The following is a 26,917-nucleotide window of genomic DNA, read 5'->3' as shown; positions in this document are numbered from 1 at the left end:
GATTCGGAATTCCAGACCAAATCCTCTCTGACCGAGGTCCGCAGTTCATATCAGGAATATACAAAGAGCTCTGTACCTACTGGGGTGTAATTGCCAAGCTGACCACAGCCTACCATCCTCAGACCAACCTGACCGAGAGGGTAAACCGAACCCTGAAGGGGATGATTGCTTCATTCGTGGGGGATCAGCACACAAGGTGGGATCAGCATCTCCCTGAATTTTTCTTTGCACTGAACACTGCCGTGCAGGAGACTTCTGGGGTCACTCCCACCGAACTCCACCTGGGAAGACCACTAAAAGGTCCGATGGACAGATGTTCCAATGTTTCACCTGACTGCCCAGCGTTTGATGCCGTACAACACCACCACACATTGCTAGCCAGAGTGGAGGCCAGCAAAACCAAAGCCAAACAACGACAGCTGAGAAACTATGACAAACACACACGAGACGTGTTTTTCCCACCCAAGTCTCGTGTCTGGGTACGTTCACATCATCTGTCAAAGGCGTCTAAGAAGTTCACTGCCAAGCTAGCTTCGAGATGGAAAGGTCCATACCGTGTAGTGCAGCAGTTGGGACCAGTGAACTACTTGGTCTGTTTGGGGGACACTGGGGAAGATGTCGGGACGGTGCATGTTGTTGACCTAAAGCCCTGCTACCCTACGGCAGAAGAGCTGGATCGCAGGCAAACGCAACACCTGCAGGACCTCTTTGTGGAGGACTCTGATGATGAGGTCTTCCCTGGTTTTGTGTAGCAGGAACATGAACCTGTCAAAGCCTGCATCCTCTTTGCTTCTACAGGCGTTGTTTTTTCATGGGGGGAGGAGTGTGGCGAAATCTGCACGGAGCCTTCACCGTGCGCTGCCACTTTAAGAGCGCATGAGCAGTAAGGAAGGAGGAAATAAAGAGAGCTCGTTCAGCTCTTTGAGGGGGGGGGGGCTCTTGGGTGGTGCGACAGTTTGATTGTGTGTGCTGTGCTGCAGAAGTTTTGTTTTCAGTGCGTGTAGTTTATAAAGTATTTAACTCAATCATCGGTGTGATCGCTCTAGGTCGTGGTTGTTTTCGTTTGGGACCACGCCTGTTATGGATCGCATGGATTAGTAGCAACATTGTTGCGAAGCTTTAACATACAAACCAACAAACCATCGGACAGTCAGACAGTACACCGGCACTGAAGACCACACCTAAGATCTCTCCTTTTCTCTCTCTCTTTCTCTTCCCTATATCGTTCCAGTGCTTTACCCTGCAACAGACTCTCTATTTTTCAAATGCACTTCCCCTTGAAGTTCATTAGAGCTGGACTATTATTGCCCTGCCAGAAGTATTTGGGTGGACATTTTAGTTAAAAGGGAGGTTGCTTGCAAGTTGTGTATTGTTATATGAACTGTATTGAGGTGAGGTGTACTAATGACATGTGGCCGAGAAGATTGTGGACATGTTTAAGGCCTTTGTTTTGTCTATGAACACCCCCCCCCACACACACACATTCATACCCTATGCACTTATCCACTGGAAGATAACACAGATTATTGCAAATCCTCTGTTGATGACTGGGTTCGTTCTTGTATGAAGTTGCTGTTAAATTGCTCTGCCATTATTAGTATTATTGTATGAGGTATTCTTGTTGGGGTTACCCCGGTGCTGTGATGTGGGCTTTATATGGTGCTCTTTTCTCTCCACTGGCTATCTGGTAAACAGGCTACACTCTAGGCAGTCTCTTCTGCTGATGTGTGTGGGTCTGGTAGTGGTACTCTCTCTATTCTACTCTTTTCCTTTCGGCATGGTTAATACCTGCCTGGCGCCCACACTAAATCTTTCTTTACCCCTCTCTAATAAATACCTCTACAAAACAGTTCAGCAATTGTTCTAACTTACAGCGTGCATCAAACATGATTTAGAGTGTGTTTATAGAAAAGTGTTTATATCTGTATTTCAATGTTAACCAGTTCAGAATGTATTTTTTCTTAGAGTCCATCAAACATGATTTAGACCTAGTTTATGGAAGTGTTTTTCTGTATTTCAATGTTGCAATTTGCTGAAAATTGTCCACAGTGTTCCTATCATCTAGTTTAAACAGTTTAGCAAGAAAATGTACTTACCGAGTGCATCAAACATTATTTAGACAAAAAGGTGTTCATTTCTATGTTTCAATGTTGCAACTTGCTGAAAATTGACCACAGGGTTCGTGTCATCTAGTTTAAACAGTACTGCAACATATTTTACTTACAGAATGCATCAAAAATGATTTAGACCTTGTTTATGGAAAAGTGGTTATTTCTGTATTTCAATGTTGCAACTTGCCTAAAATTGTCCACAGTGTTCCTATTCAATCTAGTTTAAACATAATTTTTTTTTTACATCCTCAGTGCATCAAACATGATTTAGACTTTTTTTTTTTGAAAAGTGGTTATTACTGAATTTCAATGTTGCAACTTGCTGAAAATTGTCCACAGTGTTCCTATTCATCTGGTTTAAACATAACTACTTTTTTATCCTGAGTGCATCAAACATGATTTAGACCTTGTTTATGGAAAAGTGGTTATTACTGAATTTCAATGTTGCAACTTGCTGAAAATTGTCCACAGTGTTCCTATCATCTAGTTTCAACAGTTCTGCAAAAAAAATTACATCCAGAGTGCATCAAACATGATTTAGACCTTGTTCATGGAAAAGTGGTTATTACTGAATTTCAATATTGCAACTTGCTGAAAATTGTCCACAGTGTTCCTATTCAATCTAGTTTAAACAGAACATTTTTTTACATCCTGAGTGCATCAAACATGATTTAGACGGGTTTTTTTTTGGAAAAGTGGTTATTACTGAATTTCAATGTTGCAACCTGCTGAAAATTGTCCACAGTGTTCCTGTAGTTTAAGCAGAACATTTCTTTTTACATCCTGAATGCATCAAACATGATTTAGATGGGGTTTTTATGGAAAAGTGGGTATTACTGAATTTCAATGTTGCAACTTGCTGAAAATTGTCCACAGTGTTCCTATCATCTAGTTTCAACAGTTCTGCAAAAAAATTACATCCAGAGTGCATCAAACATGATTTAGACCTTGTTCATAGAAAAGTGGTTATTACTGAATTTCAATGTTGCAACTTGCCTAAAATTGTCCACAGTGTTCCTATTCATCTAGTTTAAACAGAACTACTTTTTTTATCCTGAGTGCATCAAACATGATTGAGACCTTGTTTATGGAAAAGTGGTTATTACTGAATTTCAATGTTGCAACTTGCCTAAAATTGTCCACAGTGTTCCTATTCATCTAGTTTAAACAGAACTACTTTTTTTATCCTGAGTGCATCAAACATGATTGAGACCTTGTTTATGGAAAAGTGGTTATTACTGAATTTCAATGTTGTAACTTGCTGGAAATTGTCCACAGTGTTCCTATTCATCTAGTTTAAACAAATCAAATCAAATCAATTTATATAGCCCTTCGTACATCAGCTGATATCTCAAAGTGCTGTACAGAAACCCAGCCTAAAACCCCAAACAGCAAGCAATGCAGGTGTAGAAGCACGGTGGCTAGGAAAAACTCCCTAGAAAGGCCAAAACCTAGGAAGAAACCTATAGAGGAACCACGCTATGTGGGGTGGCCAGTCCTCTTCTGGCTGTGCCGGGTGGAGATTATAACAGAACATGGCCAAGATGTTCAAATGTTCATAAATGACCAGCATGGTCATATAATAATAAGGCAGAACAGTTGAAACTGGAGCAGCAGCACGGTCATATGGACTGGGGACAGCAAGGAGTCATCATGTCAGGTAGTCCTGGGGCATGGTCCAAGGGCTCAGGTCAGTTTAAACTGGAGCAGCAGCACGGCCAGGTGGACTGGGGACAGCAAGGAGTCATCATGTCAGGTATTCCTGGGGCATGGTCCTAGGGCTCAGGTCCTCCGAGAGAGAGAAAGAAAGAGAGAAGGAGAGAATTAGAGAACGCACACTTAGATTCATACAGGACACCGAATAGGACAGGAGAAGTACTCCAGATAAAACAAACTGACCCTAGCCCCCCGACACATAAACTACTGCAGCATAAATACTGGAGGCTGAGACAGGAGGGGTCAGGAGAGACTGTGGCCCCATCCGAGGACACCCCCGGACAGGGCCAAACAGGAAGGATATAACCCCACCCACTTTGCCAAAGCACAGCCCTCACACCACTAGAGGGATATCAGAACTACTTTTTTTATCCTGAGTGAATCAAACATGATTGAGACCTTGTTTATGGAAAAGTGGTTATTACTGAATTTCAATGTTGCAACTTGCTGAAAATTGTCCACAGTGTTCGTATTCATCTAGTTTAAACAGAACTACTATTTTTTATCCTGAGTGCATCAAACATGATTTAGACCTTGTTCATGGAAAAGTACTTATTACTGCATTTCAATGTTGCAACTTGCTGAAAATTGGCCACAGTGGTCCTATCATCTAGTTTCAACAATTCTGCAAAAAAAAATACATCCAGAGTGCATCAAACATGATTCAAGCCTTGTTCATGGAAAAGTGGTTATTACTGAATTTCAAAATTGCAACTTGCTGAAAATTGTCCACAGTGTTCCTATTCAATCTAGTTTAAACAGAACATTTTTTTACATCCTGAGTGCATCAAACATGATTTAGACGTTGTTTTTTTTTTGAAAAGTGGTTATTACTGAATTTCAATGTTGCAACCTGCTGAAAATTGTCCACAGTGTTCCTGTAGTTTAAGCAGAACATTTTTTTTACATTCTGAATGCATCAAACATGATTTACATGTTTCTTTTATGGAAAAGTGATTATTACTGAATTTCAATATTGCAACTTGCTGAAAATTGGCTACAGTGTTCCTATCATCTAGTGTCAACAGTTCTGCAAAACAGATTACATCCAGAGTGCATCAAACATGATTTAGACCTTGTTCATGGAAAAGTGCTGCATTTCAATGTTGCAACTTGCTGAAAACAGTCTACAGTGTTTTCATAACATCTCGAATAAACATAACAAAAACATTTTTTTATCCAGAGTGCATCAAACATGATTTAGAGCTTGTTTATGGAAAAGTGCTTAATTCTGTATTTTCATGTTGCAACTTGCTGAAAACTGTCCACGGTGTTCATTTCAACTCAAATAGACAGCACAGCAAAAATTGAACATCCAGAGTGCAACAAACATGATTTAGAGCTTGTTTATGGAAAAGTGCTTATTTCTGTAATTCCATGTTGCAACTTGCTGAAAACTGTCCACAATGTTCATTTCATCTCAAATAGACAGCACAGCAAAAATTGGACATCCAGAGTGCATCAAACACGATTTAGAGCTTGTTTATGGAAAAGTGCTTATTTCTGCATTTCAATGTTGCAACTTGCTGAAAACAGTCTACAGTGTTTTCATAACATCTCGAATAAACATAACAAAAACATTTTTTTATCCAGAGTGCATCAAACATGATTTAGAGCTTGTTTATGGAAAAGTGCTTATTTCTGTATTTCCATGTTGCAACTTGCTGAAAACTGTCCACGGTGTTCATTTCAACTCAAATAGACAGCACAGCAAAAATTGAACATCCAGAGTGCATCAAACATGATTTAGAGCTTGTTTATGGAAAAGTGCTTATTTCTGTATTTCCATGTTGCAACTTGCTGAAAACTGTCCACAATGTTAATTTCATCTCAAATAGACAGCACAGCAAAAATTTAACATCCAGAGTGCAACAAACATGATTTAGAGCTTGTTTATGGAAAAGTGCTTATTTCTGTTAGTCCATGTTGCAACTTGCTGAAAACTGTCCACAATGTTCATTTCATCTCAAATAGACAGCACCAGCAAAAATTGGACATCCAGAGTGCATCAAACACGATTTAGAGCTTGTTTATGGAAAAGTGCTTATTTCTGCATTTCAATGTTGCAACTTGCTGAAAACAGTCTACAGTGTTTTCATAACATCTCGAATAAACATAACAACATTTTTTTATCCAGAGTGCATCAAACATGATTTAGAGCTTGTTTATGGAAAAGTGCTTATTTCTGTATTTTCATGTTGCAACTTGCTGAAAACTGTCCACGGTGTTCATTTCAACTCAAATAGACAGCACAGCAAAAATTGAACATCCAGAGTGCATCAAACATGATTTAGAGCTTGTTTATGGAAAAGTGCTTATTTCTGTATTTCCATGTTGCAACTTGCTGAAAACTGTCCACAATGTTCATTTCATCTCAAATAGACAGCACAGCAAAAATTGGACATCCAGAGTGCATCAAACACGATTTAGAGCTTGTTTATGGAAAAGTGCTTATTTCTGCATTTCAATGTTGCAACTTGCTGAAAACAGTCTACAGTGTTTTCATAACATCTCGAATAAACATAACAAAAACAATTTTTTTATCCAGAGTGCATCAAACATGATTTAGAGCTTGTTTAATGGAAAAGTGCTTATTTCTGTAATTCCATGTTGCAACTTGCTGAAAACTGTCCACGGTGTTCATTTCAACTCAAATAGACAGCACAGCAAAAATTGAACATCCAGAGTGCATCAAACATGATTTAGAGCTTGTTTATGGAAAAGTGCTTATTTCTGTATTTCCCTGTTGCAACTTGCTGAAAACTGTCCACAGTGTTCATTTCAACTCGAATAGACAGCACAGCAAAAATTGAACTTCCAGAGTGCATCAAACATGATTTAGAGCTTGTTTAATGGAAAAGTGCTTATTTCTGTAATTCCATGTTGCAACTTGCTGAAAACTGTCCACAATGTTCATTTCATCTCAAATAGACAGCACAGCAAAAATTGGACATCCAGAGTGCATCAAACATGATTTAGAGCTTGTTTATGGAAAAGTGCTTATTTCTGCATTTCAATGTTGCTACTTGCTGAAAACAGTCTACAGTGTTCATAACATCTCGAATAAACATAACAAAAAAAGTTTTATCCAGAGTGCATCAAACATGATTTAGAGCTTGTTTATGGAAAAGTGTTTATTTCTGCATTTCAATGTTGCAACTTGCTGAAAACTGTGCACAATGTTCATTTCATCTCAAATAGACAGCACAGCAAAAATTGACATCCAGAGTGCATCAAACATGATTTTAGAGCTTGTTTATGGAAAAGTGCTTATTTCTGTATTTCATGTTGCAACTTGCTGAAAACTGTCCACAGTGTTTTTTCATCTCAAATAAACATAACAAAAAAATTTTTTTATCCAGTGCATCAAACATGATTTAGAGCTTGTTTATGGAAAAGTGCTTATTTCTGTATTTCCATGTTGCAACTTGCTGAAAACTGTCCACAATGTTCATTTCATCTCAAATAGACAGCACAGCAAAAATTGAACATCCAGAGTGCATCAAACATGATTTAGAGCTTGTTTATGGAAAAGTGCTTATTTCTGTATTTCCATGTTGCAACTTGCTGAAAACTGTCCACAATGTTCATTTCATCTCAAATAGACAGCACAGCAAAAATTGGACATCCAGAGTGCATCAAACATGATTTAGAGCTTGTTTATGGAAAAGTGCTTATTTCTGCATTTCAATGTTGCAACTTGCTGAAAACAGTCTACAGTGTTTTCATAACATCTCAAATAAACAACAAAAACATTTTTTTATCCAGAGTGCATCAAACATGATTTAGAGCTTGTTTATGGAAAAGTGCTTATTTCTGTATTTTCATGTTGCAACTTGCTGAAAACTGTCCACGGTGTCATTTCAACTCAAATAGACAGCACAGCAAAAATTGAACATCCAGAGTGCATCAAACATGATTTAGAGCTTGTTTATGGAAAAGTGCTTATTTCTGTATTTCCATGTTGCAACTTGCTGAAAACTGTCCACAATGTTCATTTCATCTCAAATAGACAGCACAGCAAAAATTGAACATCCAGAGTGCATCAAACATGATTTAGAGCTTGTTTATGGAAAAACAGTTATTTATGTATGTTGCAACTTGCTGAAAACTGTGCAAAATGTTCATTTAATCTCAAATAGAGAGCACAGCAAAAATTGGACATCCAGAGTGCATCAAAACATGATTTAGAGCTTGTTTATGGAAAAGTGCTTATTTCTGCATTTCAATGTTGCAACTTGCTGAAAACAGTCTACAGTGTTCAATAACATCTCGAATAAACATAACAAAAAACGTTTGTATCCAGAGTGCATCAAACATGATTTAGAGCTTTGTTTATGGAAAAGTGTTATATTTCTGCATTTCAATGTTGCAACTCGCTGAAAACTGTCCACGGTGTTCATTTCAATTCGAATAGTCAGCACAGCAACAATTGGACATCCAGAGTGCATCAAACATTATTTAGAGCTTGTTTATGGAAAAGTGCTTATTTCTGTATGTTGCAACTTGCTGAAAACTGTCCACAATGTTCATTTCATCTCAAATAGACAGCACAGCAAAAATTGGACATCCAGAGTGCATCAAACATGATTTAGAGCTTGTTTATGGAAAAACAGTTATTTCTGTATGTTGCAACTTGCTGAAAACTGTGCACAATGTTCATTTCATCTCAAATAGACAGCACAGCAAAAATTGGACATCCAGAGTGCATCAAAACATGATTTAGAGCTTGTTTATGGAAAAGTGCTTATTTCTGCATTTCAATGTTGCAACTTGCTGAAAACAGTCTACAGTGTTCATAACATCTCGAATAAACATAACAATAAAACATTTTTATCCAGAGTGCATCAAACATGATTTAGAGCTTGTTTATGGAAAAGTGCTTATTTCTGCATTTCAATGTTGCAACTTGCTGAAAACTGTCCACGGTGTTCATTTCAACTCGAATAGACAGCACAGCAAAAATTGGACATCCAGAGTGCATCAAACATGATTTAGAGCTTGTTTATGGAAAAGTGCTTATTTCTGTATTTCCATGTTGCAACTTGCTGAAAACTGTCCACAATGTTCATTTCATCTCAAATAGACAGCACAGCAAAAATTGGACATCCAGAGTGCATCAAAACATGATTTAGAGCTTGTTTATGGAAAAGTGCTTATTTCTGCATTTCAATGTTGCAACTTGCTGAAAACAGTCTACAGTGTTCATAACATCTCGAATAAACATAACAAAAAACATTTTTATCCAGAGTGCATCAAACATGATTTAGAGCTTTGTTTATGGAAAAGTGCTTATTTCTGCATTTCAATGTTGCAACTTGCTGAAAACTGTCCACGGTGTTCATTTCATCTCAAATAGACAGCACAGCAAAAATTGAACATCCAGAGTGCATCAAACATGATTTAGAGCTTGTTTATGGAAAAGTGCTTTTTTCTGCATTTCAATGTTGCAACTTGCTGAAAACTGTCCCCAATGTTCATTTCATCTCAACTAGACAGCACAGCAAAAATTGGACATCCAGAGTGCATCAAACATGATTTAGAGCTTGTTTTATGGAAAAGTGCTTGTTTCTGCATTTCAATGTTGCAACTTGCTGAAAACTGTCCACAATGTTAATTTCATCTCAAATAGACAGCACAGCAAAAATTGGACATCCAGAGTGCATCAAACATGATTTAGAGCTTGTTTATGGAAAAGTGCTTTTTTCTGCATTTCAATGTTGCAACTTGCTGAAAACAGTCTACAGTGTTCATAACATCTCGAATAAACACAACATATTTTTTTATCCAGTGCATCAAACATGATTTAGAGCTTGTTTATGGAAAAGTGCTTATTTCTGTAGTTTCATGTTGCAACTTGCTGAAAACTGTCCACAGTGTTCATGTCAACTCGAATAGACAGCACAGCAAAAATTGGACATCCAGAGTGCAACAAACATGATTTAGAGCTTGTTTATGGAAAAGTGCTCATTTCTGTATTTCCATGTTGCAACTTGCTGAAAACTGTCCACAATGTTCATTTAATCTCAAATAGACAGCACAGCAAAAATTGGACATCCAGAGTGCATCAAACATGATTTAGAGCTTGTTTATGGAAAAGTGCTTATTTCTGCATTTCAATGTTGCAACTTACTGAAAACAGTCTACAGTGTTTTCATTTAACATCTCAAATAAACATAACAAAAAATTTTTTTATCCAGAGTGCATCAAACATGATTTAGAGCTTGTTTATGGAAAAGTGCTTATTTCTGTATTTTCATGTTGCAACTTGCTGAAAACTGTCCACGGTGTTCATTTCATCTCAAATAGACAGCACAGCAAAATTGAACATCCAGAGTGCATCAAACATGATTTAGAGGTTGTTTATGGAAAAGTGCTTTTTTCTGCATTTCAATGTTGCAACTTGCTGAAAACTGTCCCCAATGTTCATTTCATCTCAAATAGACAGCACAGCAAAAATTGGACATCCAGAGTGCATCAAACATGATTTAGAGCTTGTTTATGGAAAAGTGCTTATTTCTGCATTTCAATGTTGCAACTTGCTGAAAACAGTCTACAGTGTTCATAACATCTCAAATAAACATAACAAAACAATTTTTTTATCCAGAGTGCATCAAACATGATTTAGAGCTTGTTTATGGAAAAGTGCTTATTTCTGTATTTTCATGTTGCAACTTGCTGAAAACTGTCCACGGTGTTCATTTCAACTCAAATAGACAGCACAGCAAAAATTGAACATCCAGAGTGCATCAAACATGATTTAGAGCTTGTTTATGGAAAAGTGCTTATTTCTGTATTTCCATGTTGCAACTTGCTGAAAACTGTCCACAATGTTCATTTCAACTCAAATAGACAGCACAGCAAAAATTGAACATCCAGAGTGCATCAAACATGATTTAGAGCTTGTTTATGGAAAAGTGCTTATTTCTGTATTTCCATGTTGCAACTTGCTGAAAACTGTCCACAATGTTCATTTCATCTCAAATAGACAGCACAGCAAAAAATGGACATCCAGAGTGCATCAAACATGATTTAGAGCTTGTTTATGGAAAAGTGCTTAATTCTTGCATTTCAATGTTGCAACTTGCTGAAAACAGTCTACAGTGTTCATAACATCTCGAATAAACATAACAAAAAACATTTTTATCCAGAGTGCATCAAACATGATTTAGAGCTTGTTTATGGAAAAGTGCTTATTTCTGTATTTCAATGTTGCAACTTGCTGAAAACTGTCCACAATGTTCATTTCATCTCAAATAGACAACACAGCAAAAAATTGGACATCCAGAGTGCATCAAACATGATTTAGAGCTTGTTTATGGAAAAGTGCTTATTTCTGCATTTCAATGTTGCAACTTGCTGAAGACTGTCCACAATGTTCATTTCAACTCAAATAGACAGCACAGCAAAAATTCGACATCCAGAGTGCATCAAACATGATTTAGAGATAGATTATGGAAAAACGGTTTTTCCTGCATTTCAATGTTGCAACTTGCTGAAAACAGTCCACAATGTTCATTTAATCTCAAATAGACAGCACAGCAAAAATTGAACATCCAGAGTGCATCAAACATGATTTAGAGCTTGTTTATGGAAAAGTGCTTAATTCTGTATTTTCATGTTGCAACTTGCTGAAAACTGTCCACAATGTTAATTTCATCTCAAATAGACAGCACAGCAAAAATTGGACATCCAGAGTGCAACAAACATGATTTAGAGCTTGTTTATGGAAAAGTGCTTATTTCTGTATTTCCATGTTGCAACTTGCTGAAAACTGTCCACAATGTTCATTTCATCTCAAATAGACAGCACAGCAAAAATTGGACATCCAGAGTGCATCAAACATGATTTAGAGCTTGTTTATGGAAAAGTGCTTATTTCTGCATTTCAATGTTGCAACTTGCTGAAAACAGTCTACAGTGTTTTTAACATCTCAAATAAACAGCACAACATTTTTTTATCCAGAGTGCATCAAACATGATTTAGAGCTTGTTTATGGAAAAGTGCTTATTTCTGTATTTCCATGTTGCAACTTGCTGAAAACTGTCCACAATGTTCATTTCATCTCAAATAGACAGCACAGCAAAAATTGAACATCCAGAGTGCATCAAACATGATTTAGAGCTTGTTTATGGAAAAGTGCTTATTTCCGTATTTCCATGTTGCAACTTGCTGAAAACTGTCCACAATGTTCATTGCATCTCAAATAGACAGCACAGCAAAAATTGGACATCCAGAGTGCATCAAACATGATTTAGAGCTTGTTTATGGAAAAGTGCTTATTTCTGTATTTCCATGTTGCAACTTGCTGAAAACTGTCCACAATGTTCATTTCATCTCAAATAGACAGCACAGCAAAAATTGGACATCCAGAGTGCATCAAACATGATTTAGAGCTTGTTTATGGAAAAGTGCTTATTTCTGCATTTCAATGTTGCAACTTGCTGAAAACAGTCTACAGTGTTTTCATTTCATCTCAAAAACAGCACAAATTGGACATCCAGAGTGCATCAAACATGATTTAGAGCTTGTTTATGGAAAAGTGCTTATTTCTGTATTTCATGTTGCAACTTGCTGAAAACTGTCCACAATGTTCATTTCATCTCAAATAGACAGCACAGCAAAAATTGGACATCCAGAGTGCATCAAACATGATTTAGAGCTTGTTTATGGAAAAGTGCTTATTTCTGCATTTCAATGTTGCAACTTGCTGAAAACAGTCTACAGTGTTTTCATAACATCTCAAATAAACACACAAAAAATTTTTTATCCAGAGTGCATCAAACATGATTTAGAGCTTGTTTATGGAAAAGTGCTTATTTCTGTATTTTCATGTTGCAACTTGCTGAAAACTGTCCACGGTGTTCATTTCATCTCAAATAGACAGCACAGCAAAAATTGAACATCCAGAGTGCATCAAACATGATTTAGAGCTTGTTTATGGAAAAGTGCTTATTTCTGTATTTCCATGTTGCAACTTGCTGAAAACTGTCCACAATGTTCATTTCATCTCAAATAGACAGCACAGCAAAAATTGACATCCAGAGTGCAACAAACATGATTTAGAGCTTGTTTATGGAAAAGTGCTTATTTCTGCATTTCAATGTTGCAACTTGCTGAAAACTGTCCACAATGTTCATTTCATCTCAAATAGACAGCACAGCAAAAATTGACATCCAGAGTGCATCAAACATGATTTAGAGCTTGTTTATGGAAAAGTGCTTATTTCTGTATTTCATGTTGCAACTTGCTGAAAACTGTCCACAATGTTCATTTCATCTCAAATAGACAGCACAAAAAAAATTGGACATCCAGAGTGCATCAAACATGATTTAGAGCTTGTTTATGGAAAAGTGCTTTTTTCTGCATTTCAATGTTGCAACTTGCTGAAAACTGTCCACAATGTTCATTTCATCTCAAATAGACAGCACAGCAACAATTGGACATCCAGAGTGCATCAAACATGATTTAGAGCTTGTTTATGGAAAAGTGCTTATTTCTGCATTTCAATGTTGCAACTTGCTGAAAACAGTCTACAGTGTTCATAACATCTCAAATAAACACACAAAAAATTTTTTTTATCCAGAGTGCATCAAACATGATTTAGAGCTTGTTTATGGAAAAGTGCTTATTTCTGTATTTTCCATGTTGCAACTTGCTGAAAACTGTCCACGGTGTTCATTTCAACTCAAACAGACAGCACAGCAAAAATTGAACATCCAGAGTGCATCAAACATGATTTAGAGCTTGTTTATAGAAAAGTGCTTATTTCTGTATTTCCCTGTTGCAACTTGCTGAAAACTGTCCACAGTGTTCATTTCAACTCGAATAGACAGCACAGCAAAAATTGAACTTCCAGAGTGCATCAAACATGATTTAGAGCTTGTTTAATGGAAAAGTGCTTATTTCTGTAATTCCATGTTGCAACTTGCTGAAAACTGTCCACAATGTTCATTTCATCTCAAATAGACAGCACAGCAAAAATTGGACATCCAGAGTGCATCAAACATGATTTAGAGCTTGTTTATGGAAAAGTGCTTATTTCTGCATGTCAATGTTGCAATTTGCTGAAAACAGTCTACAGTGTTCATTTCAACTCGAATAGACAGCACTACAAAAATTGGACATCCCGAGTGCAATCAAACATGATTTAGAGCTTGTTTATGGAAAAGTGCTTTTTTCTGCATTTCAATGTTGCAACTTGCTGAAAACTGTCCACAATGTTAATTTCATCTCAAATAGACAGCACAGCAAAAATTGGACATCCAGAGTGCATCAAACATGATTTAGAGCTTGTTTATGGAAAAGTGCTTATTTCTGCATGTCAATGTTGCAACTTGCTGAAAACAGTCCACAGTGTTCATTTCATCTCAAATAGACAGCACAGCAAAAATTGACATCCAGAGTGCATCAAACATGATTTAGAGCTTGTTTATGGAAAAGTGCTTATTTCTGTATTTCCATGTTGCAACTTGCTGAAAACTGTCCACAATGTTCATTTCATCTCAAATAGACAGCACAGCAAAAATTGACATCCAGAGTGCATCAAACATGATTTAGAGCTTGTTTATGGAAAAGTGCTTATTTCTGTATTTCCATGTTGCAACTTGCTGAAAACTGTCCACAATGTTCATTTCATCTCAAATAGACAGCACAGCAAAAATTGGACATCCAGAGTGCATCAAACATGATTTAGAGCTTGTTTATGGAAAAGTGCTTATTTCTGCATTTCAATGTTGCAACTTGCTGAAAACAGTCTACAGTGTTTTCATCATCTCAAATAGACAGCACAACAAAAATTTTTTTATCCAGAGTGCATCAAACATGATTTAGAGCTTGTTTATGGAAAAGTGCTTATTTCTGTATTTCATGTTGCAACTTGCTGAAAACTGTCCACAATGTTCATTTCATCTCAAATAGACAGCACAGCAAAAATTGACATCCAGAGTGCATCAAACATGATTTAGAGCTTGTTTATGGAAAAGTGCTTATTTCTGCATTTCAATGTTGCAACTTACTGAAAACAGTTTACAGTGTTTTCATAACATCTCAAATAGACAGCACAGCAAAAATTGGACATCCAGAGTGCATCAAACATGATTTAGAGCTTGTTTATGGAAAAGTGCTTATTTCTGTATTTCATGTTGCAACTTGCTGAAAACTGTCCACAATGTTCATTTCATCTCAAATAGACAGCACAGCAAAAATTGGACATCCAGAGTGCATCAAACATGATTTAGAGCTTGTTTATGGAAAAGTGCTTAATCCTGTATTTTCATGTTGCAACTTGCTGAAAACTGTCCACAATGTTCATTTAATCTCAAATAGACAGCACAGCAAAAATTGGACATCCAGAGTGCATCAAACACGATTTAGAGCTTGTTTATGGAAAAGTGCTTATTTCTGCATTTCAATGTTGCAACTTGCTGAAAACAGTCTACAGTGTTTTCATAACATCTCGAATAGACAGCACAGCAAAAATTGGACATCCAGAGTGCATCAAACACGATTTAGAGCTTGTTTATGGAAAAGTGCTTATTTCTGTATTTCCATGTTGCAACTTGCTGAAAACTGTCCACAATGTTCATTTCATCTCAAATAGACAGCACAGCAAAAATTGAACATCCAGAGTGCATCAAACATGATTTAGAGCTTGTTTATGGAAAAGTGCTTAATTCTGTATTTTCATGTTGCAACTTGCTGAAAACTGTCCACAATGTTCAGTTCATCTCAAATAGACAGGACAGCAAAAATTGGACATCCAGAGTGCATCCAACATGATTTAGAGCTTGTTTTATGGAAAAGTGCTTATTTCTGTATTTCCATGTTGCAACTTGCTGAAAACTGTCCCCAATGTTCATTTCATCTCAAATAGACAGCACAGCAAAAATTGGACATCCAGAGTGCATCAAACATGATTTAGAGCTTGTTTATGGAAAAGTGCTTATTTCTGCATTTCAATGTTGCAACTTGCTGAAAACAGTCTACAGTGTTCCTAACATCTCAAATAAACATAACAAAAAAAAAATGTTTATCCAGAGTGCATCAAACTTGAATTAGAGCTTGTTTATGGAAAGGTGCTTATTTCTGCATTTCAATGTTGCAATTTGCTGAAAACAGTCTACAGTGTTCATTTCAACTAGAATAGACAGCACAGCAAAAATTGGACATCCAGAGTGCATCAAACATGATTTAGAGCTTGTTTATGGAAAAGTGCTTATTTCTGTATTTCCATGTTGCAACTTGCTGAAAACTGTCCACATTTCATTTCATCTCAAATAGACAGCACAGCAAAAATTGACATCCAGAGTGCATCAAACATGATTTAGAGCTTGTTTATGGAAAAGTGCTTATTTCTGTATTTCCATGTTGCAACTTGCTGAAAACTGTCCACAATGTTCATTTCATCTCAAATAGACAGCACAGCAAAAATTGACATCCAGAGTGCATCAAACATGATTTAGAGCTTGTTTATGGAAAAGTGCTTATTTCTGTATTTCAATGTTGCAACTTGCTGAAAACTGTCCACAATGTTCATTTCATCTCAAATAGACAGCACAGCAAAAATTGGACATCCAGAGTGCATCAAACATGATTTAGAGCTTGTTTATGGAAAAGTGCTTATTTCTGCATTTCAATGTTGCAACTTGCTGAAAACAGTCTACAGTGTTCATAACATCTCAAATAAACAGCACAAAAAATTTTTATCCAGAGTGCATCAAACATGATTTAGAGCTTGTTTATGGAAAAGTGCTTAATTCTGTATTTTCATGTTGCAACTTGCTGAAAACTGTCCACAGTGTTCATTTCATCTCAAATAGACAGCACAGCAAAAATTGAACATCCAGAGTGCATCAAACATGATTTAGAGCTTGTTTATGGAAAAGTGCTTATTTCTGTATTTCCATGTTGCAACTTGCTGAAAACTGTCCACAATGTTCATTTCATCTCAAATAGACAGCACAGCAAAAATTGAACATCCAGAGTGCATCAAACATGATTTAGAGCTTGTTTATGGAAAAGTGCTTATTTCTGTATTTCCATGTTGCAACTTGCTGAAAACTGTCCACAATGTTCATTGCATCTCAAATAGACAGCACAGCAAAAATTGGACATCCAGAGTGCATCAAACATGATTTAGAGCTTGTTTATGAAAAAGTGCTTATTTCTGCATTTCAATGTTGCAACTTGCTGAAAACAGTCTACAGTGTTTTTTAACATCTCAAATAAACAGCACAACAAAATTTTTATCCAGAGTGCAACAAACATGATTTAGAGCTTGTTTATGGAAAAGTGCTTATTTCTGTATTTCCATGTTGCAACTTGCTGAAAACTGTCCACGGTGTTCATTTCATCTCAAATAGACAGCACAGCAAAAATTGAACATCCAGAGTGCATCAAACATGATTTAGAGCTTGTTTAATGGAAAAGTGCTTATTTCTGTAATTCCATGTTGCAACTTGCTGAAAACTGTCCACAATGTTCATTTCATCTCAAATAGACAGCACAGCAAAAATTGAACATCCAGAGTGCAACAAACATGATTTAGAGCTTGTTTATGGAAAAGTGATTATTTCTGTAATTCCATGTTGCAACTTGCTGAAAACTGTCCACAATGTTCATTTCATCTCAAATAGACAGCACAGCAAAAATTGGACATCCAGAGTGCAACAAACATGATTTAGAGCTTGTTTATGGAAAAGTGCTTATTTCTGCATTTCAATGTTGCAACTTGCTGAAAACAGTCTACAGTGTTTTCATAACATCTCGAATAAACATAACAAAAACATTTTTTTATCCAGAGTGCATCAAACATGATTTACAGCTTGTTTATTGGAAAAGTGCTTAATTCTGTATTTTCATGTTGCAACTTCCTGAAAACTGTCCACGGTGTTCACTTCATCTCAAATAGACAGCACAGCAAAAATTGGACATCCAGAGTGCATCAAACATGATTTAGAGCTTGTTTATGGAAAAGTGCTTATTTCTGTATTTCCATGTTGCAACTTGCTGAAAACTGTCTACAATGTTCATTTCATCTCAAATAGACAGCACAGCAAAAATTGAACATCCAGAGTGCATCAAACATGATTTAGAGCTTGTTTATGGAAAAGTGCTTATTTCTGTATTTCCATGTTGCAACTTGCTGAAAACTGTCCACAATGTTCATTTCATCTCAAATAGACAGCACAGCAAAAATTGGACATCCAGAGTGCATCAAACATGATTTAGAGCTTGTTTATGGAAAGTGCTTATTTCTGCATTTCAATGTTGCAACTTGCTGAAAACAGTCTACAGTGTTTTCATAACATCTCAAAAAAACATAACAAAACATTTTTTTAAATCCAGAGTGCAACAAACATGATTTAGAGCTTGTTTATGGAAAAGTGCTTATTTCTGTATTTTCATGTTGCAACTTGCTGAAAACTGTCCACGGTGTTCATTTCAACTCAAATAGACAGCACAGCAAAAATTGAACATCCAGAGTGCATCAAACATGATTTAGAGCTTGTTTATGGAAAAGTGCTTATTTCTGTAATTCCATGTTGCAACTTGCTGAAAACTGTCCACAATGTTCATTTCATCTCAAATAGACAGCACAGCAAAAATTGAACATCCAGAGTGCAACAAACATGATTTAGAGCTTGTTTATGGAAAAGTGCTTATTTCTGTATTTCCATGTTGCAACTTGCTGAAAACTGTCCACAATGTTCATTTCATCTCAAATAGACAGCACAGCAAAAATTGGACATCCACAGAGTGCATCAAACATGATTTAGAGCTTGTTTATGGAAAAGTGCTTATTTCTGTATTTCCATGTTGCAACTTGCTGAAAACTGTCCACAATGTTCATTTCATCTCAAATAGACAGCACAGCAAAAATTGGACATCCAGAGTGCATCAAACATGATTTAGAGCTTGTTTATGGAAAAGTGCTTATTTCTGCATTTCAATGTTGCAACTTGCTGAAAACAGTCTACAGTGTTTTCATAACATCTCGAATAAACATAACAAAAACATTTTTTATCCAGAGTGCATCAAACATGATTTAGAGCTTGTTTATGGAAAAGTGCTTATTTCTGTATTTTCATGTTGCAACTTGCTGAAAACTGTCCACGGTGTTCATTTCAACTCAAATAGACAGCACAGCAAAAATTGAACATCCAGAGTGCATCAAACATGATTTAGAGCTTGTTTATGGAAAAGTGCTTATTTCTGTATTTCCATGTTGCAACTTGCTGAAACTGTCCACAATGTTCATTTCATCTCAAATAGACAGCACAGCAAAAATTGGACATCCAGAGTGCATCAAACATGATTTAGAGCTTGTTTATGGAAAAGTGCTTATTTCTGCATTTCAATGTTGCAACTTGCTGAAAACAGTCTACAGTGTTTTCATAACATCTCAAATAAACAGCACAGCAAAAATTTTTATCCAGAGTGCATCAAACATGATTTAGAGCTTGTTTATGGAAAAGTGCTTATTTCTGTATTTTCATGTTGCAACTTGCTGAAAACTGTCCACAATGTTCATTTCATCTCAAATAGACAGCACAGCAAAAATTGACATCCAGAGTGCATCAAACATGATTTAGAGCTTGTTTATGGAAAAGTGCTTATTTCTGCATTTCAATGTTGCAACTTGCTGAAAACAGTCTACAGTGTTTTCATTTCATCTCAAATAGACAGCACACACAAAAATTGACATCCAGAGTGCATCAAACATGATTTAGAGCTTGTTTATGGAAAAGTGCTTATTTCTGTATTTCATGTTGCAACTTGCTGAAAACTGTCCACAATGTTCATTTCATCTCAAATAGACAGCACAGCAAAAATTGAACATCCAGAGTGCATCAAACATGATTTAGAGCTTGTTTATGGAAAAGTGCTTATTTCTGTATTTCCATGTTGCAACTTGCTGAAAACTGTCCACAATGTTCATTTCATCTCAAATAGACAGCACAGCAAAAATTGGACATCCAGAGTGCATCAAACATGATTTAGAGCTTGTTTATGGAAAAGTGCTTATTTCTGTATTTCCATGTTGCAACTTGCTGAAAACTGTCCACAATGTTCATTTCATCTCAAATAGACAGCACAGCAAAAATTGGACATCCAGAGTGCATCAAACATGATTTAGAGCTTGTTTATGGAAAAGTGCTTATTTCTGCATTTCAATGTTGCAACTTGCTGAAAACAGTCTACAGTGTTTTCATAACATCTCGAATAAACATAACAAAAACATATTTTTATCCAGAGTGCATCAAACATGATTTAGAGCTTGTTTATGGAAAAGTGCTTAATTCTGTATTTTCATGTTGCAACTTGCTGAAAACTGTCCACGGTGTTCATTTCAACTCAAATAGACAGCACAGCAAAAATTGAACATCCAGAGTGCATCAAACATGATTTAGAGCTTGTTTATGGAAAAGTGCTTATTTCTGTAATTTCCATGTTGCAACTTGCTGAAAACTGTCCACAATGTTCATTTCATCTCAAATAGACAGCACAGCAAAAATTGAACATCCAGAGTGCATCAAACATGATTTAGAGCTTGTTTATGGAAAAGTGCTTATTTCTGTATTTCCATGTTGCAACTTGCTGAAAACTGTCCACAATGTTCATTTCATCTCAAATAGACAGCACAGCAAAAATTGACATCCAGAGTGCATCAAACATGATTTAGAGCTTGTTTATGGAAAAGTGCTTATTTCTGTATTTCCATGTTGCAACTTGCTGAAAACTGTCCACAATGTTCATTTCATCTCAAATAGACAGCACAGCAAAAATTGGACATCCAGAGTGCATCAAACATGATTTAGAGCTTGTTTATGGAAAAGTGCTTATTTCTGCATTTCAATGTTGCAACTTGCTGAAAACAGTCTACAGTGTTTTCATAACATCTCAAATAAACAGCACAAAAACATTTTTTTATCCAGAGTGCATCAAACATGATTTAGAGCTTGTTTATGGAAAAGTGCTTATTTCTGTATTTTCATGTTGCAACTTGCTGAAAACTGTCACACGGTGTTCATTTCATCTCAAATAGACAGCACAGCAAAAATTGAACATCCAGAGTGCATCAAACATGATTTAGAGCTTGTTTATGGAAAAGTGCTTATTTCTGTATTTCCATGTTGCAACTTGCTGAAAACTGTCCACAATGTTCATTTCATCTCAAATAGACAGCACAGCAAAAATTGGACATCCAGAGTGCATCAAACATGATTTAGAGCTTGTTTATGGAAAAAAAGTTTTTTCTGCATTTCAATGTTGCAACTTGCTGAAAACAGTCTACAGTGTTTTCATAACATCTTATTGCTTATTTCTGCATTTCAATGTTGCAACTTGCTGAAAACAGTCACAGTGTTCATTTCATCTCAAATAGACAGCACAGCAAAAATTGACATCCAGAGTGCATCAAACATGATTTAGAGCTTGTTTATGGAAAAGTGCTTATTTCTGTATTTCCATGTTGCAACTTGCTGAAAACTGTCCACAATGTTCATTTCATCTCAAATAGACAGCACAGCAAAAATTGGACATCCACAGAGTGCATCAAACATGATTTAGAGCTTGTTTATGGAAAAGTGCTTATTTCTGTATTTCCCTGTTGCAACTTGCTGAAAACTGTCCACAATGTTCATTTCATCTCAAATAGACAGCACAGCAAAAATGGACATCCAGAGTGCATCAAACACGATTTAGAGCTTGTTTATGGAAAAGTGCTTATTTCTGCATTTCAATGTTGCAACTTGCTGAAAACAGTCTACAGTGTTTTCATTTCATCTCAAATAGAACACAGCAAAAACATGATTTAGAGCTTTTTTTTATCCAGAGTGCATCAAACATGATTTAGAGCTTGTTTATTGAAAAGTGCTTATTTCTGTATTTCCATGTTGCAACTTGCTGAAAACTGTCCACAATGTTAATTTCATCTCAAACAGACAGCACAGCAAAAATTGGACATCCAGAGTGCATCAAACATGATTTAGAGCTTGTTTATGGAAAAGTGCTTATTTCTGCATTTCAATGTTGCAACTTGCTTGAAAACTGTCCACAATGTTCATTTCATCTCAAATAAACAGCACAGCAAAAAAAATTGACATCCAGAGTGCATCAAACATGATTTAGAGCTTGTTTATGGAAAAGTGCTTATTTCTGTATTTCCATGTTGCAACTTGCTGAAAACTGTCCACAATGTTCATTTCATCTCAAATAGACAGCACAGCAAAAATTGACATCCAGAGTGCATCAAACATGATTTAGAGCTTGTTTATGGAAAAGTGCTTATTTCTGTATTTCCATGTTGCAACTTGCTGAAAACTGTCCACAATGTTCATTTCATCTCAAATAGACAGCACAGCAAAAATTGGACATCCAGAGTGCATCAAACATGATTTAGAGCTTGTTTATGGAAAAGTGCTTATTTCTGCATTTCAATGTTGCAACTTGCTGAAAACAGTCTACAGTGTTTTCATTTCATCTCAAATAAACAGCACAGCAAAAATTTTTTATCCAGAGTGCATCAAACATGATTTAGAGCTTGTTTATGGAAAAGTGCTTATTTCTGTATTTCCATGTTGCAACTTGCTGAAAACTGTCCACAATGTTCATTTCATCTCAAATAGACAGCACAGCAAAAATTGACATCCAGAGTGCATCAAACATGATTTAGAGCTTGTTTATGGAAAAGTGCTTATTTCTGCATTTCAATGTTGCAACTTGCTGAAAACTGTGAAAACAGTGTTTTCATTAACATCTCAAATAGAACATAACAAAAAAATTTTTTTGGACATCCAGAGTGCATCAAAACATGATTTAAGAGCTTGTTTATGGAAAAGTGCTTATTTCTGTATTTCCATGTTGCAACTTGCTGAAAACTGTCCACAATGTTCATTTCATCTCAAATACACAGCACAGCAAAAATTGGACATCCTGAGTGCATCAAACATGATTTAGAGCTTGTTTATGGAAAAGTGCCTATTTCTGTATTTCCATGTTGCAACTTGCTGAAAACTGTCCACAATGTTCATTTCATCTCAAATAGGCAGCACAGCAAAAAATGGACATCCTGAGTGCATCAAACATGATTTAGAGTTTGTTTATGGAAAAGTGCTTATTTCTGTATTTCCATGTTGCAACTTGCTGAAAACAGTCTACAGTGTTTTCATAACATCTCGAATAAACATACCAAAAACATTTTTTTATCCAGAGTGCATCAAACATGATTTAGAGCTTGTTTATGGAAAAGTGATTATTTCTGTAATTCCATGTTGCAACTTGCTGAAAACTGTCCACAATGTTCATTTCATCTCAAATAGACAGCACCAGCAAAAATTGAACATCCAGAGTGCATCAAACATGATTTAGAGCTTGTTTATGGAAAAGTGCTTAATTCTGTATTTTCATGTTGCAACTTGCTGAAAACTGTCCACAATGTTCATTTCATCTCAAATAGACAGCACAGCAAAAATTGGACATCCAGAGTGCATCAAACATGATTTAGAGCTTGTTTATGGAAAAGTGCTTATTTCTGTATTTCCATGTTGCAACTTGCTGAAAACTGTCCACAATGTTCATTTCATCTCAAATAGACAGCACAGCAAAAATTGGAGATCCAGAGTGCATCAAACATGATTTAGAGCTTGTTTATGGAAAAGTGCTTATTTCTGCATTTCAATGTTGCAACTTGCTGAAAACAGTCTACAGTGTTCATAACATCTCAAATAAACATAACAAAAAATTTTTTATCCAGAGTGCATCAAACATGATTTAGAGCTTGTTTATGGAAAAGTGTTTATTTCTGTATTTTCATGTTGCAACTTGCTGAAAACTGTCCACGGTGTTCATTTCATCTCCAATAGACAGCACAGCAAAAAATGGACATCCAGAGTGCATCAAACATGATTTAGAGCTTGTTTATGGAAACGTGCTTATTTCTTTATTTCCATGTTGCAACTTGCTGAAAACTGTCCACATTGTTCATTTCATCTCAAATAGACAGCACAGCAAAAATTGAACATCCTGAGTGTATCAACAAACATGATTTAGAGCTTGTTTATGGAAAAGTGCTTATTTCTGTACTTCCATGTTGCAACTTGCTGAAAACTGTCCACAATGTTCATTTCATCTCAAATAGACAGCACAGCAAAAATGGTACATCCTGAGTGCATCAACAAACATGATTTAGAGCTTGTTTATGGAAAAGTGCTTATTTCTGTATTTCCATGTTGCAACTTGCTGAAAACTGTCCACAATGTTCATTTCATCTCAAATAGACAGCACAGCAAAAATTGGACATCCAGAGTGCATCAAACATGATTTAGAGCTTGTTTATGGAAAAGTGCTTATTTCTGTATTTCCATGTTGCAACGTGCTGAAAACTGTCCACTATGTTCATTCCATCTCAAATAGACAGCACATCACAAATTGGACATCCAGAGTGCATCAAACATGATTTAGAGCTTGTTTATGGAAAAGTGCTTATTTATGCATTCTACAGTGTTTTCATAACATCTCGAATAAACATTAAAAAAAAAAAATTTGAATCCAGATTTGATCAAACATGATTTAGAGCTTGTTTATGGAAAAGTGCTTACTTCTGTATTTCCATGTCGCAACTTGCTGAAAACTGTCCACAATGTTCATTGCATCTCAAATAGACAGCACAGCAAAAATTGAACATCCAGAGTGCATCAAACATGATTTAGAGCTTGTTTATGGAAAAGTGCTTATTTCCGTATTTCCATGTTGCAACTTGCTGAAAACTGTCCACAATGTTCATTGCATCTCAAATAGACAGCACAGCAAAAATTGGACATCCAGAGTGCATCAAACATGATTTAGAGCTTGTTTATGGAAAAGTGCTTATTTCTGTATTTCCATGTTGCAACTTGCTGAAAACTGTCCACAATGTTCATTTCATCTCAAATAGACAGCACCAGCAAAAATTGGACATCCAGAGTGCATCAAACACGATTTAGAGCTTGTTTATGGAAAAGTGCTTATTTCTGCATTTCAATTTTGCAACTTGCTGAAAACAGTCTACAGTGTTTTCATAACATCTCAAATAAACATAACAACATTTTTTTATCCAGAGTGCATCAAACATGATTTAGAGCTTGTTTATGGAAAAGTGCTTAATTCTGTATTTTCATGTTGCAACTTGCTGAAAACTGTCCACGGTGTTCATTTCAACTCAAATAGACAGCACAGCAAAAATTGAACATCCAGAGTGCATCAAACATGATTTAGAGCTTGTTTATGGAAAAGTGCTTATTTCTGTATTTCCATGTTGCAACTTGCTGAAAACTGTCCACAATGTTCATTTCATCTCAAATAGACAGCACAGCAAAAATTGGACATCCAGAGTGCATCAAACATGATTTAGAGCTTGTTTATGGAAAAGTGCTTATTTCTGTATTTCCATGTTGCAACTTGCTGAAAACTGTCCACAATGTTCATTTCATCTCAAATAGACAGCACAGCAAAAATTGGACATCCAGAGTGCATCAAACATGATTTAGAGCTTGTTTATGGAAAAGTGCTTATTTCTGCATTTCAATGTTGCAACTTGCTGAAAACAGTCTACAGTGTTTTCATTTCATCTCAAATAAACATAAGCAAAAATTGACATCCAGAGTGCATCAAACATGATTTAGAGCTTGTTTATGGAAAAGTGCTTATTTCTGTATTTCCATGTTGCAACTTGCTGAAAACTGTCCACAATGTTCATTTCATCTCAAATAGACAGCACAGCAAAAATTGAACATCCAGAGTGCATCAAACATGATTTAGAGCTTGTTTATGGAAAAGTGCTTATTTCTGTATTTCCATGTTGCAACTTGCTGAAAACTGTCCACAATGTTCATTTCATCTCAAATAGACAGCACAGCAAAAATTGGACATCCAGAGTGCATCAAACATGATTTAGAGCTTGTTTATGGAAAAGTGCTTATTTCTGCATTTCAATGTTGCAACTTGCTGAAAACAGTCCACAATGTTCATTTCATCTCAAATAGACAGCACAGCAAATATTGGACATCCAGAGTGCATCAAACATGATTTAGAGCTTGTTTATGGAAAAGTGCTTATTTCTGTATTTTCATGTTGCAACTTGCTGAAAACTGTCCACGGTGTTCATTTCAACTCAAATAGACAGCACAGCAAAAATTGGACATCCAGAGTGCAACAAAACATGATTTAGAGCTTGTTTATGGAAAAGTGCTTATTTCTGCATTTCAATGTTGCAACTTGCTGAAAACTGTCCACAATGTTCATTTCATCTCAAATAGACAGCACAGCAAAAATTGGACATCCACAGAGTGCATCAAACATGATTTAGAGCTTGTTTATGGAAAAGTGCTTATTTCTGTAATTCCATGTTGCAACTTGCTGAAAACTGTCCACAATGTTCATTTCATCTCAAATAGACAGCACAGCAAAAATTGAACATCCAGAGTGCAACAAACATGATTTAGAGCTTGTTTATGGAAAAGTGCTTATTTCTGTATTTCCATGTTGCAACTTGCTGAAAACTGTCCACAATGTTCATTTCATCTCAAATAGACAGCACAGCAAAAATTGGACATCCAGAGTGCATCAAACATGATTTAGAGCTTGTTTATGGAAAAGTGCTTATTTCTGCATTTCAATGTTGCAACTTGCTGAAAACAGTCTACAGTGTTTTCATAACATCTCGAATAAACATAACAAAAACATTTTTTTATCCAGAGTGCATCAAACATGATTTAGAGCTTGTTTATGGAAAAGTGCTTATTTCTGTATTTTCATGTTGCAACTTGCTGAAAACTGTCCACGGTGTTCATTTCAACTCAAATAGACAGCACAGCAAAAATTGAACATCCAGAGTGCATCAAACATGATTTAGAGCTTGTTTATGGAAAGGTGCTTATTTCTGTATTTCCATGTTGCAACTTGCTGAAAACTGTCCACAATGTTCATTTCATCTCAAATAGACAGCACAGCAAAAATTGGACATCCAGAGTGCATCAAACTTGATTTAGAGCTTGTTTATGGAAAAGTGCTTAATTCTGTATTTTCATGTTGCAACTTCCTGAAAACAG

Source organism: Oncorhynchus tshawytscha, linkage group LG11, assembly GCF_018296145.1.
Source record: "Oncorhynchus tshawytscha isolate Ot180627B linkage group LG11, Otsh_v2.0, whole genome shotgun sequence".
Taxonomy (NCBI): domain Eukaryota; kingdom Metazoa; phylum Chordata; class Actinopteri; order Salmoniformes; family Salmonidae; genus Oncorhynchus; species Oncorhynchus tshawytscha.
Note: the sequence above shows the minus strand (reverse complement) of the source record.